Source organism: Garra rufa, chromosome 17, assembly GCF_049309525.1.
Source record: "Garra rufa chromosome 17, GarRuf1.0, whole genome shotgun sequence".
NCBI classification, from domain to species: domain Eukaryota; kingdom Metazoa; phylum Chordata; class Actinopteri; order Cypriniformes; family Cyprinidae; genus Garra; species Garra rufa.
Genome location: NC_133377.1, coordinates 40,805,967 through 40,816,741, shown reverse-complemented (window position 1 = coordinate 40,816,741; position 10,775 = coordinate 40,805,967). Strand labels below are relative to the sequence as shown.

Below are 10,775 nucleotides of genomic sequence, written 5' to 3'. Positions count from 1 at the left end.
CCACTATCTCGCCTTCACTATCAAAGTGTACTCTGCACATAGTCCCCTCAATCACAGCTGGATGGGGTGTGATGGAAATCATTTTTGTAGGGTAGGTGAGATACACTTGCTCATAGCTGTCTTTCTCTATCGGCAAATCAGGAAGCTCTCCTATGACAGGAATAGTTAATTCAAAATCATGAAAGGAGCTATCAATTATATACCCTAGAGGGGTGCGTGGGGGAATGTGGATACTTCCTCTTGTGAGGTTTTGTACCAGCATGTAAGTTGAGCGGTTGTACAGTTCAAGCTGTGGGTTCCCACAGATTGTGAGTCCCAATTTGCAAAATTGAGCAGAGGGCTGGAAATAGGCTAGCACCGTCTGATTCAGTTCTTGACCCCTTTTAATGATAAGCCTGACGGGGACCTCTGCCGTTTGGGCAGGAACCACCAATTCGAACTCATTCATTACCTGACATGCTTGAGGGATTGTCTGACCAGAACGCATGTTGTTAGAATCACCGGATAGCACGTTAGGACCAGTATCTGCCCTGGACCACAACACATTGTTGACTGTGTCTAACAGCACTCCCAGTCTCACTAACACATCAGAAGCAATATATACTGAGTGTGGCAGGTCAGGTACCACAAGCATGTAGTGCTTGAACTGTTTATGGCCAAACTTAAGAGAGACTGAGAAGACTCCAACACTCTTAACTGTTGTCAGGGGACAACTGGAAAGCCGCAGCTCCTGTTTCTTTCCCACCATGGGGGTCATGCAACATTTATCCTGTAGCTGCATATAAAGTTCCTGACTTATTGCTGACTTCTCTAACCAGAGTGTAACCACAGCATCGTTGACAGGTACATCATTGATGTGTATGCCCCCTACCACATGGGGATTGTACACCTCAGTGTTATGAGGTTCCAGGGCGCACAAAAATGCATCTTTCTTCTTTAACAGCTGCAAGGGAAGTCTGTTCTCGTGAGCTGTGCCTGCTAAGATTTGCATGTCCCTCGCATCAGGTGTTTCTCCATTGAAACTGGAGTCCTGCATTGTCTGCTGTCTAACGTGAGATGTTTTTCCTACCTCGACAGCCTTGCAGGACTTCTGACTGGAGCTAGTCTCTCTGATGGGCTGTGGGATTCTGACCTGTGCCCATAGTTGACAGCTGTGATAGTCAATCAAAGGTGCGAGTCTATCTAACAAATCCTGGCCGATAAGAAGCTGTTCTGTATTAAAACCAACAACATAGAGAGGGTGAACTATTTTCATTTCACCAAAAGTTAACTCCACCCAAACCCTCTGACTGATAGGGGCCTGGTCTTGTGTGTAGCTGGTTATCTTGATCTGACAGCTCTCTACCTTAAGCCACTTGCCTAGTGAGTTAGTTGCTTGGGTAAGCTCTTTAAACAGTCCGGGTGACACTAAAGAAATTTCTGAGCCAGTGTCTAGCAGCGCATCACATACTAAGGCACCTTCAATGGAAACAGAAATGTAAATCCTTCCAGCCCTGCCCTTTTGTGTCAAGTCACCCAGAAACTGACAGAGACTGGGGTGGGGTCTGCTGACATGTGAATGGTTAGGCCTCACAATCTGTTCCCTACTTTCCCCTTTCCCTGGCTCTTCCCCCCACCCTATGAGGTACACTTTAGGTGGGGGAGGGGAGGGGTCCTGGCCTAGTCATTGCTTAAAAGGAGGGTCTTTCTCCTTCTTGGAAGTGTTCTCCTCAGACTTAAGGTCTTGGAGGGCTTTAGCAATCATTTTCTGAATTTGCTTAAAATTTACCTGGTCCCTTTCTTCAGTACCTTTGGACTCCCTTTTCTTCTGACTGCCCTGTTTGTGACTGTCCTTTGATCTATCTCTGGGTCTCCTCTGCCTTTCCTCTCTGTGTGCATGCCTGCCTCTCTTGTATCCTCCATTACTGGAGGATTTATGGCCCTGGGTGTCCTGTGTGGACTCACCAGATTTTGGCCAAGAGGAGCGGTTGGTCCGCGCAGTTCCACTTTGGGGAAGCTCTGACCCTTCTAGCTCCAGAGGAGCCTCACTGTCATTTCGCAGTTCAAACACATGGGCACCTGTCTCCCTGTCTTTCTTGTCTGTGTGCAACTTCTCATTCTCCCAGGCCCGCATGGCAAGCTGTCTTAACTCTGCTGCAGTCATGCGATCAACATCTACCAGAAGTGAGAGGGATTTCCTAATGGTAGGATGCAAATTACTCACAAATAAGCTCTTAAACATCACATCTTCTTCGGCTCTAGGGGAATCTGCACCAGCAAAATACACTCTGCGTAAGCGTTCATAATACTCTCTGGGTGACTCATAGCGACTTTGCTTAGTCTGCAAGGCAGAGAGTCTGGAAGTAGACGGGTTCTGGTACATTGTATATTCTGCTCTCAGGGCCCTACACAGTTCATGGAAATTACCAGCAATGGCCGGACTTTGTCTCTCCATGAAACCGTGGACAGTTCGCACTGTTGTTTTCCTCAGAAGGAGGAGTTTATCTGCCATAGTGGCCTCAGGGATATAAGACAATGCATAACTCACATCCTTAAGGTACAACTCTATATTGCTTCCTGGAGTATCAGGATTAAACACTTCAATGTCACGTGCTAATTCCCTAAGCTGCCGCAGTCGGCTATCCTTGGATAGTGCTGGGCTGGGAAAATCAGGAATGGGGCGACTAGTCTTTCCCCACGCTGGGGACTCAGCGTCTGTTCCATGAGAATGGCTGGGAGTGGAGACGGTTAGGTCACCCGGTGCTGCAGCATTACTATGGGACTGATAACGCTGTTGCTGTGAGGGGCTACCCAGTAGGGGGTCTTTTACTGCTGAGCCAAATGAGCTGAAGCGCACACTAGGTGGTTCAGGTTCAAGGGGCGTGTCCCTACTTATGTCTAACTGCTCCATCCTTTTCTCTATTTCCTCTAGCCTCTGCTCTGCAACAACAGCTTTATCTGCCCACTCTCTGGCTCTAGTAGCCATTCTATCGTGCTTGTGTTGGACTTCTAGCAACTTATCATCTGCTCTATCTAAATCCTCCCTAAGTTGGATTTGGGTCTGTTCTGATCGGTACAGATGTTGTTTAAACAACTCAGACTGTTTACGAGCATCAATGTAAAGTTTGTGCTCTTTTTCTAAGTCCACTTTCAGACCAGAGATTTCAGACAAGGCTGACATTAATTCATCTTTAACCTGTTTTTCATTCCTACTCAATAGCCTTAGTTTGTCTGCCTGTGTTGACAAATCATTTTGAGCCTGAGCCAGTTCTGTTTGCAGAGCGGCTACGTCCTGGTCACCAGGTATGGTGCCTGGACTTGAATCGTCAATTTTGAGTAGTTCACACTCAGTTTCTAGGTCTAGATTTTTATCTTTTAACCTTTTGATTTCTGCTTCTTGGCTGTCAGTGATACTCTGCAAGTCTTCTTTCTCTGCAGATAGCCTAACAGTTTCGACCTTCAAATGGTCGTTTGCCTGGCGCAGATCAGCCAGCTCACTCTTTAGCTCCTGGATTCTCATATCCCTGTCTCTTACCTGTTCGTTGGCAAGGGATACTCTGTCTATAGCTTGGGTTAACTGAGCAGCCCAATTTAGTGCTAGACTCGAGAGGAGTTTGGCTAGCGTGGGGCCCTTTAAGGCCTGGCCCGCAGCTTCAGCTGTTAGCTGTGCTGTCTTGAGACTGATTTCTTCATAGGTTAAGCCCTTAAGCTTTTCTATGTACCCTGGATTCACAGCACTGGTCAGGTCTACGACCAGCTTTTCAGGCAGGGTTAATTCAGCCATTTTAAAACAGATATTCTACTGCACTTAGCGACTAATCTGTCCTAACGCTTGCCACAAAAGTGTTATTAGTTGGAATCACTGAGACAATGTAAGTGACACTTACTAGTGATAAAGCTTTAGCACTTGGCTACGCGTTGTCAGAGGTAATTACCCTTATCTGACACTCATCTAAGTTTCACCAGGACTCACTTGATAGACTTACAAGGTATAGCAACCCTTGGCTATACTTTAGAATCAATTAGCTATAATCTAAAATTACAACTTCTTCTAACAGTAGAGTTTCCTGAGTGAGGAAACTTTTACCAGATCTATGCCACTGTAAAATGGTCCAAAACTTAACCACAACTCTTATTCCTGCAAACAATTCAACTGCAACAAATCCTATTCACAAATAGTACCACAAAGCTGAGTAAGGAAACTATGAATCAGGCTTGGGAGGAACCACCTGCTTTTACAAATAGTAACTGACCAAACTGAGGAACCTAGTTTCCTGTTAAAGTAATTACTCTTGAAATCTTTTAAGTCAATTCTTTTGTGTTGATAAATCAACTGGCTCGTTTCAATCTTAGCTAGCCCACCCAGGGACGCCAATTATGTAGTAAACGGGGCTCACGTCACCAATGATGCTGTGATTTTGGGTCACACGTCACTCAAGGTGCATTTGTGAGTCTATCAGATGACCAATTCCCACCTCGCTGGGTTCAGTATATCAGTCAAAGACTGTTAATTTGGCAATAGGTCAATAAATTGAGACTTGCACCCTGGAAGGAGTTGGTCAACTGATTTATCTGAAAGTTTGGTGGTTTAGCTAGCTAGTAGAGCCTTGAATCATCAACACAATGAAAACACAATTGTAATAAAATTAATGAAATTTATTAACAATAGATATGCAAGAGTAAATACAACACTAGTGATAAACCAATAAATGAATACACACTGCTAATAGATAATAGGCAACTAAATGTGAAAGAAGATACCAAATAAAGTGTAGAAACTAACAAAATGGAATGAACGCAGAATGGCAGAATGCAATGCTGTTGAGCTGAAAGTAGCAATAAAAGAGATTTCTATGGTAAAGTTGTCTATGGGAAACCCACTTAATGGCTCTGGTAGGTTTAATGATAAATAACTGCGTATTTATCTTGGAACAAACAATATAGCTATCATTTGTAATGCTGACCACAAGTAAATGTTATCTAAACAGGTTAGAAAACATAGGCTGCAGGTATAAACTAAGCCAAGGTCTTTAGGAAAGAGGTTTGGTAAGTTTATAGTTACGTTCCACTTGGTCGGGTGATCAGTCCGGCGGCAGAGACGTCTTCCACTGGTGATGCGGTTTGCATATAGTGGGGAGGGCACAGAGTTGCGTTCCGGTAGCCGTCGAGGCGCTGACCTGGAGGATGCTTGACTTCTGTTGTGCCAAAGAGGGTCCTTAGGGCGTGGACCGGGCAGCTGGGTCAGATGGATTCTCACAGGGTCCTTTGCAGCAGGGCTGCGTCGTTGAGGATCCGTGTGCTCAAGGCAGTGTCTGCCAATGTGGAGGTCCTTTGCGGACTGGGCTGCGCTGCTTTCGGAGTGGCAGGAGTCAGACGGGGTCCGTCACTGCTGGGTCCTTTGCAACTGAAGGGCAGCCGAATTCAGTATAGAAGGTTTACTCAAGAGCTGAGTGGATCCTTAGCTGTCTTGAAGTCTCTTTCCTCGTCAGGCCAGAAACTCAGGACCTTGTATCTGCTAATGTCTTAACCTTGAGGGGTTCAGACTCAGAACGGTGTAGCTGTTAATGTCTCTTCCCTTACGGGACTTAGACGCAGTACAAGGAGTGTCTTTTCGGAGGCTACCTTTATCTCTTTTTGATGAGGAGGAGATTGGGATCTAGCACCTCTCCATTCCAGGAATGTGATTGGCCACTTGTGTCTGAGGTGGCCATGGTGTTACCCGCCCTAGTGTGGAACTCATTTGCATATAGTAGAGTACAAAGTTAGACAGTGTCTTTTACAATTTACCCAATGCAACATTTCTTTACCAAACCTCTTTCAAATTGTTACCCAAATTATGAGGAGCAAAAAGAGTCCAAACATGATAGAAAACTGTTAAACAATCACTTATTAATATCACAATATGTTAATACGCCTGCTTCTGTGAACTGTTAGGTTAACAGTCAATGGCCATCAACATACACTGTACTTTATCAAAGGGTGAAGTGAATCTGTTGCAGTTTACATCAATTTAAGTTCTCCAAACATATGTATGAATGGATTTGGATGGATCTTTGTGGCCTTCTTTGTTTCGGCCACTGCTGTTGCATCCAGAGTTCTGAAGGAATTTTTATGGCAGTCATTCCCAAACCTTAGGATTGGAGAGGGTCAATCCGTAGTCCAATGAGAAGTCCTCTCTTAGGTGGTCGTAGGTGCAGAAGGTCTCTCTTCCTGTTCTGTTAGAGGTGTCTGGTAGTTGTCTTGGCATCTTATCTGATGTTTCTGAACATTTGTTTATGTTCCTCAACCAAGATCCAATCACAGTGTGGCACATCTCCCTCCACCCTGGCAGATAGGGAAGGGGGCCTGCCATAAACTGATCCTTGGAATGCCATTTCGACCGTTGTTCACTACAGCATTATGGGTTATCTCTAGCTGTTGAGCGTACATCGGTTGTACACTCGTTTTTGCGGTGCATTGTGGGATTGAATGAGTGCACTCGAGAATGTCCACTATGGTTTCGAACACCACTTAAAATGGATGTACCCTCAAATAGTGCACTATTTGAAGGTATAGGGGGCGATTTCGGATATAGCCAAGGTGTTTGAGGTGTGTGCTTAAACACTGCTTGATTGAAGACAGGTTTTAGTACTCAGGTGATGGCTGTGATGATAGGTCATCACTGTGATTGAGTGGTGATGGATCCTGGCTGAACCGTAACAATAGTAGGTATAATTATAAAAGATAAAATAATTAGTGTTTCATTGAGGAATTAATCATTGTTTGTGAACAAAAGTTCAAAGTCCACTGTTTCATTTGGGATTCAGTGATTGTAATGAATCAATTGAGTCAAATATTTAATAACTTGCAAATGGCTAATACAGACGTTAATTTATCACCAGCTACTGAGATAGACCGCTTTACTGACGTCATTGTTGGGTAATATTTACAGTATTTACAAAACATTTATGATACTTGATACGTTGATGCAGAACGCTAGTTACTGGGCAAAGAAAGAGATACATAAAATGAAGCAGAAATGTAATTAAATAACAATAGTTATAATGTATACAAATGTTAAATCAAAATAAGAATGGGTTTAAAAGATGGGTTTATCTCATTTTAGGCTACTGCTGTTTTATTATACATGGGCATTCTTCTTCTTATTCTTATAAGTGGTTTATGGTCATTATGTGTAATTTAAATGTCTAAAACATTAAATATCCTACATATTATGTGGATAAAAACAATACAAGTGTTCACTTAGTGCATCCATCTCTGGCTCAGTGCCAAAAGCTAATCATACCAGTGTGATCATATGCTTCAGTAACCAGACTACATTGACAGTAGGACATAAAGACTTGCCAAGTCACAGGGTTCAAGTCCAAGTCAAGTCTCGAGTCATTGCTGTCAAAGTCTGCATGCTCTAGAGTCCACAACTCTGTGAGAATCAAACAATTCTAGACACACTACCAGATGCATTAAAGTTGCTTTTCACAAAATCATTAAAGGGCCTCATATTGGAATGAAAAGTCAAATACTTTCCAGTATATCATTGCTGTCACAACAAACAACAAAAAAGACAGGATACAAATATACATCTTTTAACAGGTTTACAAAAATTAGGAAATTATGAAATTTGTTCACTGCATGCTGCAAAATGATCAATTTCTCTGGTTTTACTATTTATGGGTATGTGTTTGAGTAAAATGAAAATTTTTGTTTTATTCTATGAAATAATAACAACATTTCTCTCAAATTCCAAATAAGCATAGTCGTTTAGAGCTCATTAGAGTAATTTCTTTAAAGAAAATATCAAAATAAAAAAAAACAATGCAGTGTTGTCAGACCTCAAATAAGAAAATAAGTTCATATTCATTTTTTTAAACAACACAGTAATAGTTAAATCGTTTCAACAGTTGTTTTAACTGTTTTTAAACACTCTTAAAAACAAATCTTCTTTATTGGCATGAATGGTTCCATGAAGAGCCATGAACATCCATGGAAACTTTTAAATGCAGAGGTTCTTTATAGTCCCAAAAAAAGATTCTTTATGTTTTTTAAATGTTCTTCAAAATGGTTCCTTTAAAAACTATTTGCTAAAAGTTTTTTTGGGGAAATGGTTCTTTTATGGCATCACTTCAAAAGCTTTATGTTAAGGAGTGTAGGAAGAGTTCAAAAATCAATAATTGGTGGGAAAAAAAAACTCAGCTATCATGCATCTTGGCATGCTCACCATCTGTGTTTTACATCGCTGTTGAGTGACTTTATGCCACTCCTGGCACAAAAATTCCAGCCATCACAAGTCCTCCACCAAATCTCACAGTAGATTTTTGGCTTCTCCATTAGATGATTAGGTGTTAGTCATGGTCTAGTAGATGGTCTTTATGGCCTTTTCTAGAGCTCAGCATTGCTCTACTTTACTTCTCATTGATGAAGCTTGTTTTTCCTGTTTCAAACAGTCCTCATCATGCACTTCACCCCAGCTGCCATTTACCATTCTTGTTATAGGTCGCTTGATCTCATCCTATGGTTGTTGAGTGACATTCAAATGAGTTGGTGGTTAACGCCGGTTGCTGGAGTCATTTTCGCCCTCTGCTGGTCTATAGCTCTGTTGTTCTTAATGTCTGCAATTTGACCTTGTTCTTATGAACTGCTTGCTTTGAAATGTTAAGGATAAATGCAATTGGACTGTATCACTGTATCCCTCTGGCAGTAAAGCCAGAACTGAACCCTTCCTTCCTCACTCAAACCTTTTTTCTTTTCTCTTTTCTTTCTTTATTGCCATGGTCAATAGTTATTTGATTCCAGTTACTTTGGAGTGGCCCCCTTATTTTTTTTTTACATGAGGGTGAGCAAATGATTCCTGTCCCTTTAAGAGGAGGAGACTGGCAAAACAAATAATAATAATTGCATTCACTTCCATCCTACATCTCCGCCTCTTGCAAGGTTGTTGATGTGCAACATTCAAATAAAAGCCCAAGATCACCTCTGGTGTTCACACTAACATCCTTCCAGAGAACTGAGAGACACAGAGAACGGGCATCCATCGCAAACTGTAAATATGACCATTTATATATATGTTTACATGTTGTTTGGTTTTTTAGATGATTGTATTTAATGAATTAATGTTGGAATGTGTCTTAGATATAAATTATTAGTATATAGAATATGTCTTTAAAAACATTTTAAAAGTTTAATTTTTAATTTTCGTTTTTTGCCCCTTCCAAATACTGAAAGACCTCAATATGGCTTCCAAAACTCAAATACTACTAATGCTAGTGGCTGTTATGATTGCAACCTGTGGTCTTAACAACGGCACAGCTGATGCCAGTAGCACAACCAATGGCACCACCACTGCCGCCACCACCACCGCCATCAAAGCCACCGCCGCCGCCACCACCATCACCACAACCAACAGCACTTCGGTATCTCTTTCACCTATGGGGTTCACGTTGCTCCCTGGGCTTCTGATCTACACAATCACCTCCTTTGCGGTTCTCAAACTCTTCCAGCTGATATGATCATCAACTCAGTTTGTCAACCAGCTGAAACATACGGGATGCACCCGTGACAGTGACTGCACAAATTTCTAGCACTTTTTGTCAGCCTTTACTTACTGACTGATTTGCCTATACTTAAAGTTCTGAGAACTATCTGCATGCTCTTCAATATATATGTATGTATGATTGTATGAAGACTTTATATGAAGAATAAAGGCAAAAACACTTCTATTGACTTTGCTGGTGTTTCTAAACGGCCTTCTACTTGCAGAATGGGTTAAGGATGGATGTTTATATATAATTATAAATTAAAAGGATATGCATGTGTCGTATAGGGGTGGGCATGTGAGTAATTTTATTTCATGATAATTTCTTGATACAAATTTTGATATCACAGAACAAAATAATACTAGCCTAACTAATATAAGTAAAAAGTTCCCAATGCTTATTGAAGACCAACAGTGTCGGGGAAAGTTACTTTTAAAAGTAATGCATGACAATATTGAGTTACTCCAGAAAAAAGTAACTAATTACGTTACTTTGCTACTTTTTATGGAAGGTAATACGTTACGTTACTTTTGTGTTACTTTTTAAATCTGGGCAGGTTTTGCTTGTTTGTTTTTAATATAAATAGTTATATTTTTGGCAAATTTAAAAGCCTTTTCACACCGAAAGCCTCAGGCTTAGAGAAAAGTAAATTCACGTCTGTACAGTAGACCGCAGAAGAAAAAATGTAACTTTTCAGCAATAAATAAAGGAAAACAAATGTTAGATTGTCTTGAGTCATTTTTGTTTATTACTATGGAAAATTTGGATCATCGAAGGTCAGCAGCAAAGACATTGGTTAATAAAATATGATCAAATACATAAAGGATATTTGTATTATTTAACATATTCATTTATTGCTGGTTTTTATTCATTTTGAGGAATCCTGTATGGGTTTTTTTGTGAGTAAGATGAACCAATGCATGTTCACATTTATTCTAGAACTGAAGTAACATCTTAGAATTTCTCTCAACATGGGGACAGGGGAGCTTTTAATCAATAAATGTGTGTGTGTGTGTGTGTGTGTGTGTGTGTGTGTGTGTGTGTGTGTGTGTGTGTGTGTGTACCTGGTATTCATCACGTTGTGGGGACCAAATGTCCCCACAAGGATAGGAATACCAGTAAATTTTGACCTTGTGGGGACATTTCTCAGGTCCCCATGAGGAAACAGGCTTATAAATCATGCACAATGAGTTTTTTTGATGCAGTAAAAGTATGCACAATCTCCTGTGAGGGCTAGGTTTAGGTGTAGGGTAGGTGTAGGGCGAT

The 10,775-nt window shown here is 41.3% G+C and overlaps 1 long non-coding RNA gene across 1 annotated transcript; it reads left to right on the top strand.

Moving 5' to 3' along the window:
- Positions 1-8,980: 8,980 nt before the first annotated feature.
- Positions 8,981-9,690, top strand: LOC141289275 (uncharacterized). The gene is made up of 2 exons (XR_012339896.1): positions 8,981-9,016; positions 9,199-9,690. It is a non-coding gene; the product is annotated as an uncharacterized lncRNA (long non-coding RNA).
- The last annotated feature ends 1,085 nt before the right edge of the window (positions 9,691-10,775 follow it).